This window comes from Thunnus maccoyii, chromosome 1 (assembly GCF_910596095.1).
Source record: "Thunnus maccoyii chromosome 1, fThuMac1.1, whole genome shotgun sequence".
Classification (NCBI taxonomy): Eukaryota; Metazoa; Chordata; class Actinopteri; order Scombriformes; family Scombridae; genus Thunnus; species Thunnus maccoyii.
The window spans coordinates 27,810,254-27,822,875 of NC_056533.1; the positions used below are offsets into that span (position 1 = coordinate 27,810,254).

The window sequence follows — 12,622 nt, forward strand, 5'->3', positions numbered from 1 at the left end:
AAGTTATAATGGGCTTTAAAGTCACCTTTTCAACTTTTCCAGTTAAAGCTCTATTTACACATACAGTATGATGTTACAGATACACAGATAAGACAAATTCTTCTGTCAACAGAGTGAAGGAGACAAATGACCTCAGCCCTTTAAAACAGGTCATTTTGCTCATTTCTTCCCTCACATACACTTTGAAATCAGTAGAATTGACAAGTGCAACATTCATTTTTTCATGGCTATATGTTTACTAAGCTAAATGTTTTTTTTAAGTATGTATGTACCAGCTGTATGGTGAGAGCAAAATACTGCATGGCTGCACTCGTCACTTTATCATGAATTATAAAGAGACAGAATTCCTGTGCGTGTGAAATGGCATTGTTCACAGTTTGTGTCACATCAGTGCATGTTTAACTAGGCAAAACAAAAGCTTTTCAATATTTTAGTGCACAGGGACTGAGTGAGTGAGGAGACATGGCTGTACTGCTGTTCTGCCTCCTCCTGTCTCGTCCTCTCCTATCTGGTGTCCTGTCCCCTTCCATCCTCTGAAGTGCTCTCCCTCTCCTCTTAGATTACACCACCCTGAAAAACACCGCCTCAAAAACCATTCTCCAACTCCGCACCCCCATGTCAGCCCAATTTTTACACAACAAAGCCTACAAGAACTGACTCCCAACCATCCTTCCTCCTCACTTATCACTTCTCCATCTGTCCTATACCACAGGCTACATTAGTTTCAGCGTACAACCCTTTTAAGCTCCACACTAGGTTTGAATAGTGTGCGCTAAAATGCAGTGTTAATCAAACTCTAAACAGGTACACTAGGGTTTGGGTCTCAGAGGTCCAGTAAAAAGGCAACACTACAGAAATTATTAACATGGGGGCTATTGAACAGATGTGGGAACAGAGACACAAGAGGAACACAGAAATTCAGAGAGAGGAAATTGAAGAATAAGAAGAAGCCCTTCCTTCATATGTATTTATTTGTAGTTGAATGAGCTCACATGCCATTAGGCCTATCACCCATTTCCCATATTGTTCAGGGTTTTTGCACTTGGTTCTGTGACCGTAGCTTAGACTGGGGTCCCTCATCCGCTTGTATGTCTGTGTTCCTCTGCTGAGTCAACCACAGAGAACATCTTAACCGCTCCCTACAATCCACTTTGTGTCCTTGTACAGGGTCTTGTCTGATTAGGCGTTGGCTAATTAGGTCTGACTAGCCAGGCTTTTAAGTCACACGCCATCTTGCGTGAAGCCTGGTTAAAAGTTGACGGATGCACGAGACATTAACTGTTGAGCAGAAGAGTCACTACTGATGGGACTTTCACTTCCTGACATGTTGGAGTGGTCAACGTCCAGGTGGCAGTGGTTACACCTTATGGCTGCCATTTGAAGCAGCCACCACCACCACCACTCAAAAATGTGTTTAGTTTATTCTTATTTCACTTTATATATGTTTTTACCTTCACTCTGTGGAATGATGTATGTGCACAGTTTGACACTAGACGACTGTTTTCACATTTATCTGCTGAAAGTTTCTCTGTGCTCTGTGCTTTAAACCTGAGTTTAAGGTGTGTATGCACAAGCATGATTTTGTGACATCACAACTAGTGTTGAAGCCAATCATGGTCCAGGACTTACACAAGAGTGATGCGGAAACTTGAAACCTCTAGTGCAAACACTGAGAATGTACTTTTCAGTGAAGTAGGAGGCATCTTGTGTCCAGCAGTTAAATTTTTAAAATGAACAATATTTGAATTTTCATTAAGTGCGGATTTTTAATGAGAAAATTAAGAATCCTTAGCTAGGTGATAAAACATATCAGACACAAATTACTCAAAGCAGAGTATTTTTATATGTCTCAAAACATGTCTGGTATTTTTATTAATATTCTGGATGATGTTTTTGGACTGTTTCTGTCTCCTATCCAGTGTCTTTGAAGGTTGCTGCTCGTCTGACGTCACCTCTTCTGCAGCATCATGTTCAACGCTGGTCATCAAGCGCCATACCTAATGCAGAGGTAGGCTGGAGGTGATCTTTAACAACTGTTACCACACATTATACTGATAAAATATGAAGCTTTTGCTCTAGTATTAAGAAAACAAATTCATTAATCAACATGGAAAATGTTGAAAAAAATATTTCACCCTAATTTTACAGGCAGAAACACCTTTGAATCTGGACAGAAACAGTCATCAAAAATTATGTATTGTGTAAATCACATTTATCAAACAACCAGAGAGGGATCAGCTGAAACAGTAACAGTAGCTGGGTGGATGTAGCCGTCAGAAATCACAAGATGGATAAGGAGCAAAAGCAGAGACAAGTGACAAAAAAACAAGCAGAGTAGTCAGATATTAATCTAGACATTTTAACTTTGTCATGAGAACAGTTGCCAGCTGCAAGGCGCTCTGCTGATGTTTAGCCTGAGGGTGTGACAGACAGGAAGGGATGTTATGCTATCACAGCGTTTGATCACCGCTGTCACAGGAGCACAGGTATCAGAGAGAGGCTTGTATCTCTCACAGCTGTTCAGACTCGGCTGTGGAGCTTGTTTAGATACTGGTGTAAATGGGCTAAGCAACATTTAACTTTGAAGATGTAAGCCAAGCTCTTCTTCCTTTAAATCCCTCTCAAAAGTCATGTACTCTACAGTCAAGTGCAGCTCTTTCAAACTAAACAGACAGACCAGGCAAATAAACACGCGTGAGTCAACAAAGCAAAACATTAGTCTCCGAAGCTGTGCTGTGTTAACTGTGTGTTAATAGGCATCACAGTACAATTACTTGGTCTGCACATAATGGAAGTTTAATCAATGTATGGATCCTGCCCCCTACTGTCAATAATGAAAATGACATCTATAATCAATTAGTGAGTCCTCAGTGTTGATTGGCTGTAGCCTGACAAACCATCAGCAAAATGATTCCTTTCATTTGAACATTTTTTGGGAGAAATTTGATGTTCAGACACCAAACAGCCAGCAATTACGATGCAGATATTACAATACATGGCACTGTTGCTGCATTTTACTATCAACATAGAATTGAATGTTTAAGCGTTGCTTTGTATATGCAAATACGCTTTTACATGTCAAGGACATATATGTGAATGTGGACTTTGTCTAGTTGTGATATGTTACATTTTAAGATTAAAAATAAGATTAAAGTGACGGAACAAAAAAAGTCATTTATTTTTAGGGCTGCAACTAGCAATTATTTTCATTGTCAAATTATCTGCCAATTATTTTTACTTGATTATTTGATTATTGTTTATAAAATGTCAGAAAAATAGTGAATAATACACATCACATCGTTCTAAAGCCAAAGGTTGTGTCTTAAATTTGCCAGTTTTGTTTGACCAACCGTCCAAAACCAAAAACATATTTAATTTACTGTAATATAAAGCAGAGGAAAGATGCAAATCCTCTCATTTGAGAGGTTGGATTTGGGAAATGGTTGGCGTTTTTGCTTGAAAAATGCCTTAAAAGATGAACTGAGAATCAAATAGTTTCTGTAGATAAACTAATACAGTACATCAACTGACTAACTGTTTCAACTCTATACTGTATTTCTTCTCACTCAATGTGAACCTGTCACACACTGAGGTGGATAAACAGTGTATTCCGTTTAAGAAGTATAATGAGTAAATACACTGTTTTCAATGGATCTTAAATGCTTTTTCATCCAGCTTTTCCTTGTCATTCTCTCTACATTTGACAGAAAGGCTTTGAGGTCTGTCTGACTATCCACCTTGTGTTGTATGCAGGGAACACAGCAACCTCTTCTGGACAAAAGTGAAAGTAGCAGAGTGTGTGATGAAACCTACATAACACAAGTGAGTAACACCTATGAGTCTGACAAAACTAGGTTTTCAAAAATTATGTGATCCTTCAGGAAATTAAATTGCATTTTATTGTCATTACTGCATTACTGCTAAACAGTTATATCCACTGAAATTGAGCCATGACGTCTCATAGGAAATGTTAAAATCCCAAATGTCTGGCATTGCATCTCAACAGATAACTAACTAGTAATTTGACTTGAGAAAAATCATATTATTGCCTTGGGAAGCGTTAAAAAGTATTCCCTGATCAATGTATCTGATTAGTTTGCTTTGACGGTACACTGGTGAGCTAATCAGGCCAAAGGGATCAATGGAGCGGTTGTCACGCTGCCTTGCATTCCTTCTATCTTCGGATAACTACAATGTAAATGACTGGGTACTAAAGGAAACCCTACAGGGATGCATTCTAAACTCTGCCTGTGCTCCATTGTGCACATGGGAATCTCTACAGACACTTAGCCAGTTCTTAATCAGTAGTGTGCGAAAAATAGGTCCCTATTACACAGCCCTCTCTGAGTCTCTTATCATCATATTTGTCAGAGCTGCTTTATTCATTTCCAGATCAGTTTCCTCAGACTGTAAACTTTACAGCCCTTGTAGCAAATCCTTGTGGTACGATCCTTATTGTTGCTGATAGGCTCTGAACCTCTTTCTTCCTCCTTCTCTCTGTCTCTCTCTTTCCCTCTCTTTCTTTCTCAGGCAGTAAGAGCTACGAGGCCACCAGATGCTCTCCCGGCCTATTTGTCTTGTCCCTTTCACAGACAAACTAATTGCTAAACAAAAGGTGCTGGCGTGTCCTGTCGAGTACCCTTGTAAATGCTTTACAGCCTCTGTCCCATTCTGCCGGCTAGTTAAGTGGCTAATTATAAAAGGATCACAAAAGAGTCTGATTAGGGATGAAGGAGAGGAGGAGGTTGTGGTCCTATAGCCTTTGACAAGGGGGGCGGCCAACACAATTACCTCAACACAAACGAAATGCCACTGATGAAACTGCCCAAAGACATGCAGACGGATTCTTTGTTGCTGCCGAAATAGAGTTATCGTCGAGGCTATAATGCTACTTCTTTATAACCTGTGAAGTGTGGTGCTTATATGAATTGTGTTTATACACGTGGATGTACTTAGATAACGCAGGAGGGTAGTCAACCCTCATTGCGATCCTTTTCCACCACAGTGCTGTCATCTAGGGCTGCAACTAACAATTATTTTCATTATCGATTAATCTGCTGATATTTCGCCGGTTAACCAATTCATCATTTGGTCTATAAAATGTCTGAAAATAGTGAAAAACGGTGACAATATTTTTGAGGTGTGGGGAAAGTTTGGAATAAATAACAATACTTCTGTGCAATTTAATGCAATCCAATACAACGCCAACACAAACGATGGCCTCAGAGTTGAATCAATCCCTCTCTGACAGCCTTCACAAAAACAGAAGACGATGAGCTTCACAAAGGTAGTTTTTGTTGCAGTTGCAGGGCTACTGGATTGGATTGCATTATATTGTACAGGTGTAGCTGTTGTTGTTGCTTTTTGGAAACGAGGAACAACAAAGGGCAGAAAAGAAGGCTGAGAATGTTTCTTTTGATGCGTGTCTGTGTGTGCAAGCTTTCATCTGCTTCTGCATCTGTGAAAATGTGTCCCATCACCTGATGATGTGTTCAAGTGTGTGTGTGTGTGTGTGTGTGTGTGTGTGTGTGTGTGAGAGAGAGAGAGCGAGAGAGAGAGAGAGAGAGAGAGAGAGTGTGTGTACTTGTGTGCCTGTCTGTGTATGGCCGAGAAAACAGAGAGCCCCTGACTCCCTATCTTGACAAAGTTGGGTAATTAACGACAGAGCCTATTAAAGGGAGAATATTCAGCCAGTGATAAATGGCTTTAATAACAGGGCCGTGTTCTCTCTAACAGAGACAGATCCTCCTGCCACCGTCTCCCTGCCCACCAGATAAAACTACCCAGACTCCCATCTCACTACCCTCTTCATCTTGCCTTTTCCCATCGGCAGTCTCGCTCCTTCTCTATTTTCTCTGTCTTTGTGTTTCCTTTTTCCTCACTTTTTAAAAAATTTTGCTTTTCTCTTAAAGATTCCATCATTCTGTCAGTCGGTATGCTTTTTTTCCCCAAATCACGTTTGTACTTTCAAGGTTTACTCACGTCAGGCAAGATTTAAATTGTATTCATGTACACAAAAGCACACTGTACAGTGTTCTCAAATACACATATACATATATGACATTTGTATGAGTTAGCGCCACCTTTTCATCTACCTGCATGCATGTTTGTTTTTATGGACATGTTCGTGCATGTGTGTCTTGTAATACATCGTTAGCCTCTTTGTGAAGGGGCCATGCAAATTGGACAGTTAAGAAGCGCCAGAACCGATTTATGTTCCCGTGCAGCCCTTTAACAGGGGCTGTGCTACTGCTTTATGTGTCCTGGTGGGTTTTGGGGCAAGGGCTGACCCACAGGGGTCACATTCATCACAGCCCCGTATTGTGAGATTGGTCCAGATGTCTGTCCTCATTAGAACAGACTGCTCTGAAAGTGAAAACATTCAAATGAGTGAGAGTTAAACAGCCGTCTCACCCATGTACATAATCAAATTATGTTGCAGTGTTAGGTGTGTGAGCTGAAGATTTATGAGATTTATTAAAATAGCATCTTGACCCTAATGGTATCTAGCCATACAGGTAGTTTTATTTGTCCAGGTTTTGAGATTTGCATGTTAGAGGTTTTCTGTGTCCCTCCAACACAGTGGAAGTGAGGGGAATTTCATTTGTGGTGCTCAAAGCATTAAAAAATTACACAAAGTAACAACATCTCATTGCAGAAACAATGTCTCAATTAGTTTGGATGATCCATGGAGCTGTGTTTTTGAGCAAATGTGGTACTGATTCTGGACAAACAGGAAATAAGGGAGAGAGAGATGCAAGGTCTCAGGCCGGGATGTTGCGGTTCATGGTCAGCGTCTTAACCCCCAAGCTACGAAGTCACTCCAAATATTTTCAGCTATAACATTTTAACTCTATGGCAGCAGAAATCTACGTTGGTCCTGAAAGCTCAACGAACCGCAAATTAAGAAAACACATGAACATAAGAAAATCAGGAAGATTTAACAATACATGCACAAGTTTCAGAAAATGCTGCAAAGGGAGAAAACAAACAAATACAGAACACGCTTTGTTTTGTGTTTTTGCATGTCTCATTTCATAAGTTGCCATGCGTTGAGCTTTCAGGGCCATCATAGAAATCTCAAAGGCGGATATCTCAAAACCTGGGCAAATAAAATCTAAACTATCTGCATGGTTGGATATCTCTATAATTCAGTGAGAAGTGTTGTTTTGTAATTTAGGTGAACTGACCCTTTAAATTTGCATTCATGGAAGGAAGAATGTGTAAAAGATGATAATGAAAAAGTAAAAAAGTATTACTTTGTGTACTTTGCAGACTCAAGAACGCCTGGAACCCCAAGATCGGACAAAGACAGAAAACCACCACACAAAATTGCACTGCTGCAGTTTGGCACACACACACATACATTATATACCGAGTTCCTCTCCAAAGTGACTCCCATGTGTGGAGGGACCTTCATATAGAGGTTGTAGCATCAGGCACTCTCTCACAGGACCAAAGGCAGCAAGTCCATTAAATACACATGAGAGTCTAATTAGGGCCCCCCTTGTGCAGCGGGCTAGGAGGTGGGAGTCATCGGGGAACGACACTGCCAGGACTCTGACACCCAGAGAACACACTCTGCAAATTAATAGAGAATGACCAAGAAGTGCCTCTGTGACTGACTGGGACCTCTGCTTCCTTGGAGGCAAAAATGTTAAGTGCTGATTGCTCTCATTAAATTTGTTATAGTGATATAATTACGAAAATATGTCTGGAAAATGGGATGACGCTTGGTGTGTGGTTAGTTTGCATACTATGGTAAATTTGATATGAATGTTTAATATTTATATGGTTCTTGTGACCTTTAAATTAGAGTAGGGAAATTGTATTGTTGAGTACGTGTTTTAGTTTGTGGCCTCATTTTACTCGATGTGTCTGTTAATTCAAAACCATTAAACGTCCGTGTTGTGGTCCTCAGATGAATGATAGTCAACTATTCTGAACGAGATTAACATAACTGATCATTTTGCTAATTTGTTCTGAATTCAAGCAGGAAAGGGGACTCGATATTTCCCATTATAATTAGGTTGATAATAACATTCGGTGAATTATTGCACTTTTGTTATTCAGGAGGAAAGTCTTTCCTCTGCTGCGTGTCAGATGAGATATTAGTGTGGACATAATTCTTATTCTGGCAGCAGCACGGTGACTGATATTATTTAAATTACACCTCCTTGGGCAAAGTATTCGGAAATACTTTGCAGATGGGAATTCATCACAAAATGGTATTGAGAAAATGAGGGACATCAGGGTTTGATTACACTGACAAAAATGTCTTTTTTTTTTCAGACGGAAATGAGTAACAACAGACGGAGGTGTGCAGTACGCTGAAAACTAGTCACATCCTCCCATAACCTTCCAGTCTGATGTATTTCACCACATCTATTCATTTCATGTGATGGACAGATTGATTCTTTCATTCTTCTTTTCAAAACTGTCCACTGTTTCTCAAGTCCAGCCACAAATTCTTGATTGGATTGAGATCTGGACTCTGAATCGGCCACTCCAGGACATCAAAATTGTAGTTTTTAAGCCATGTCTGTGTACCTTTGACTTTATTTCTGGGCTTATTGTCTTGCTGCAAAACACTTCTTCTCTTACTTCACAGGTTTCTTGCAGATTGCATCAGGTTTTCCCCCAGGATTTCCCTGGGCCCGTCCTGGGCCTGCTGCTGCAGACAAGCATCACCACAACATGATGTTGCCACCATCATACTTCTCAGTGGGGATGGTATGCTTACAGTGCTTATAAAAAATACTCAACCCCCCCATGATTGGATTGATTTGCAACATTGAATAAAAGTAGATTTAATGTGGCTTTTTTGATACTGATGAACAGAAAAAGACCCTTTAGTGTCAAAGTGAAAACAGATCACTATAAAATTATTTAAACTCATTACAAATATGATATAAAAAAATATTTGTTTGCATAAGTATTCATCCCCTTTAATAGAAGAAACCTAATTCATCACTGGTGGTTTGTTCAAGTCACATAATTAGTTAAATCACCTGTGTGAAGTCAGGAGATTTCAATTGATTGTAGGATTGTAATACAGCCAAACATGCCCTTTAGTCTGACGGCCAAGAAGCACAATTATGGTCTCATCAGACCGCAAAACCTTCTTCAAGCAGATTTCAGTCTCCGATGTGCCTTCTGGCAAACTGCACTTGATGTCATGTGAGTTTTTTCTAAGAGTGCCACTCTCTCCAATTTCAGCCTCTGAAGCCTGGAACTCCTTCAGAGTTGTCTCTTGGTGGCCTCCCTCACTGGTCCTCTTGCATGCTCTAGGCAGATTTACAGCTGTGTCATGCTCTTTCCATTCCTTAATGATTGATTTAACTGTACTCTAAGGGATGTTCAGTGACATGGAAATGTTCTTGTATCCTTCCTCTGACTCGTGCTCTCCAGTCACCTTTTCACATAGCTGTTTGTTGTGTTTGTGTTTGTTTGGCTACTGACTCACCGAGAGTTGGACCATCTAGATACAGGTGTACTGTATCACCGTGACTGCACACAGGTGATCTCCATTTAACGTCTAAAACCAATCAGCTGCACCACTTGTCCTATTAAAGCGGTGAATATTTATGTATTTTACATTTGTAAATAATCTAGATCATTTTGTAGAGATCTGTTTTCATGTTAACAACTTTTTTCTGTTGATTAGTGTCATAAAAGCCACATTAAACCTACTTAAATCTACAATAAAACATGAAAACTTCCAAGGAGGATGAATAGTTTTTATCGATCACATAGATAGATAAACAGAGAGAGGGAGACCCATGTCAGTGGAACAGTGGCTCACCTGTACCTTTGGTGTTGTGCTCTGTATCTGTGAACTCCAGCAGCATCTCTCTCCTCTCCTCTGCACTGACTCCGCTCCGCTTTCTGTTCTTTTCTGCTCTGACAGCTTTGGCCTTTAAGCTTGGCACTGTTATCACATGGGCTTCACATTTTAACAAGAGCGTCATTAATGTCACCTCGCTGAGCATTCTGTCGCAGTGACTGACAGCTGTTTTGACATTCTCTGCCTCATCGACTGCGCACACATATGTGGTTGGAAGGCTGACTTACAATAATGCAATACTAAAAATGTCAGAGGCTCCATTTAACTTTATTGGTTATAAAGCCAGTGGCTAAGGGATTTTTTATGGCCCACTTTCTTAAATATCTTGCTGTGAGATAGTGCTGTCTAAATTGTATTATACATTATAAACTTGTACAACTATACGGCAGCAGCCACACAGGAAATGTGAAGCACACGTATACTTTTTATGGCACACAATTCAGTGTAAATCCTTGTGCAGATAATATACTTGTCCTCATTTGTGGACCACTACTGTATTCTCACACAGATGGGCAACCACCATGTCAGCCAAATGGCCTTCTGTCTCATACACAACAGACCCTTTCTGTTTACCTTTAAAGTGACAATATATCTGGCTCATGCCTATTCTGAGCGGCTACTGGCCGAGTTGTGCTGCACATTAACTGAACTTTAACCCCACATCTTTGGCCAGTGAGCCATAATCCAAACCCATTCCACATCTTTTAGTTTCTCGTACTGTTCCCATACTGTTCCATTACTTTGTATTATTATACCATATCTGAAATTACAATGTAATGGGCTGCTGTTAGACTTTTAACATAAACCTGCCACTCTCAGAATATTACAGCCACTTGTGAGGGAGGTTTATGTGTCTAGGTAGTTCTACACTTTTGGTAATAACTGGCCTAAATCTTGTCTTTCCTTTATGTACTGTATGATTGTCTGTAAGTCTGTCCGACACTAGCTGTCAGTGTATTACCCGTCTGGCCACAGTACCTCATTACTCATGACTTTTACATGTACCCTGGAGATATCAGCATTGTAAAATTAATGGTAAAACAGGACTGTCATACATATTTCCCTTTAAAAAAAATCGCAAGGTAAAAAAAAAAAAAACCACAACACGGGCTTCATCACATTTCACCAACATATTACTATGAGGAGAAGAACTCAAATTCCCAAAGTACCCAAAATGAATTACATTGTGGATTATCGTGTAATTATGGATCTTTCCAAAGTCTGATAGAGCAGGAAAATTGAGTTCTGAATATTTCATAATGCATAGCACCATCTTTGTTGAGGAAATTATTTAGGGATAGCATGCTCATTTGCAGAATGGATAAAGGTTCATTGCGAGGCACCAGAGTGCAGTAATTGGAAATCTCCAGTGATTCAAAGGAGTCATTCAAAGATGAGCATGTCTATCTCTAACTGTTCACTCGGTTCATCATTAATCCTCAAGTCCGACACCTAAAACGATCAACCGCCATCAAAACCTATCAAGCCGTCGCCTTAGAGGTTATTTGTGCTACACATAAATCACACTGATACGACAAATGTGCACTTTTTTTTTTTTTTTTTTCTGTAGATGAGCCATCCCCCCTGAGCCACCATTTTTGAACCACAAGAGCCAAGCAATGGTAACTCACACACAGTCTAACCTTTGATTTTGATTCAAAACACATAATTGTGTTCAGACAGGTACAACTATCAGTATCAGACAATGAGAATAATTTTAGCACATAGCATGAGATAATACCAACATTACAGAGGGAAAACAAAACAGCCAAACAACTAAAGGTTGGATAAATTACACACTTATACTGTGTGAACACTCTGCCTGGGATGTAAAAGAATAATTTTGTCGCCTCTAGAAAACATATGAAGAAATGCCAGTTTTGAAAAATGTCATCTTTAAAAGGCAAATCTAAATGTCAGAGAGACAGATACTTTACACATAGAGAGCGCTGCCTTCTGGGCGTAACACAAAAGGCGTGAGAATAAAATTTTCTCCCAGCTGAAATGAACTGCAATTACCCAGCATCAAGCATACAAAGCAGTACACTTGCATTCGCACTCACATAGCCCGGAGAAGAGCGTGGTCACTGTTTGCAACATTACTCAGGAAATCAGAGAAAGAGAACACAACAGGGGCAGAAATGTGCTTATTTAATGTCACAGGGAGAAATTAGACTTTACTACATTGCAAACTGCAACATGTAACAAAGCTTATATGAAATATAATTAAATTAGTTTAAGAAATTATAACATTTTTATAGTCTAGTTAAAAAAATAAACATTTTTTTAAAGTATGCGAGTCATCTTAATGCAATAAACTTTGTGCAATTGATGATTCTTATGGATTGATGGGAAAAAATATATATATATTAACCGAAACTCAACATCACTGCATCTAATTGATTCATTATAACTCACTGTGCAGCTGTTTCACAACACAATAAGTTTCTGTTTTCGTGACTAAACTTGTTGTGCATGTATGCTACTGCATGTGAGTGTGTGCCATTCATACAGTATGTGTGTATACTTCTCTGTTTATTTGTGTGTGGGCGAGAGTTTGACTTAGCTATTGGCATGAGGTCACAACTCTTACCCAGAAGAGAGCAAAGATAAAAACAAGTGGAGCAGCAAGCCCTGTTTAGGTCTAAATTTTGCATGCCGGTGAATGTCAATCTCATGAATAAGAAAAGTAGGAATCAAGCCTTCCTTGTGCCCTCAGTTTGTTTTGAAGTTTGTCAGTATGGAGGGTGCCATTACTTTTTAAAGGGGGACTAC

At 39.7% G+C, this 12,622-nt stretch overlaps 1 long non-coding RNA gene across 9 annotated transcripts in view; it reads left to right on the top strand.

The window, feature by feature from the left end:
• The window catches only part of LOC121901372, a 32,443-nt gene extending 20,198 nt beyond the window's left edge, over nt 1–12,245 (top strand). For 4 of the 9 annotated variants that reach the window (XR_006097263.1, XR_006097276.1, XR_006097277.1 and 1 more), the window contains exons 6-8: nt 1,920–2,008; nt 3,754–3,822; nt 7,276–8,276. This is a non-coding gene — a long non-coding RNA (uncharacterized LOC121901372). The other 5 variants (XR_006097268.1, XR_006097267.1, XR_006097272.1 and 2 more) reach the window with 5 other exon arrangements.
• The last annotated feature ends 377 nt before the right edge of the window (nt 12,246–12,622 follow it).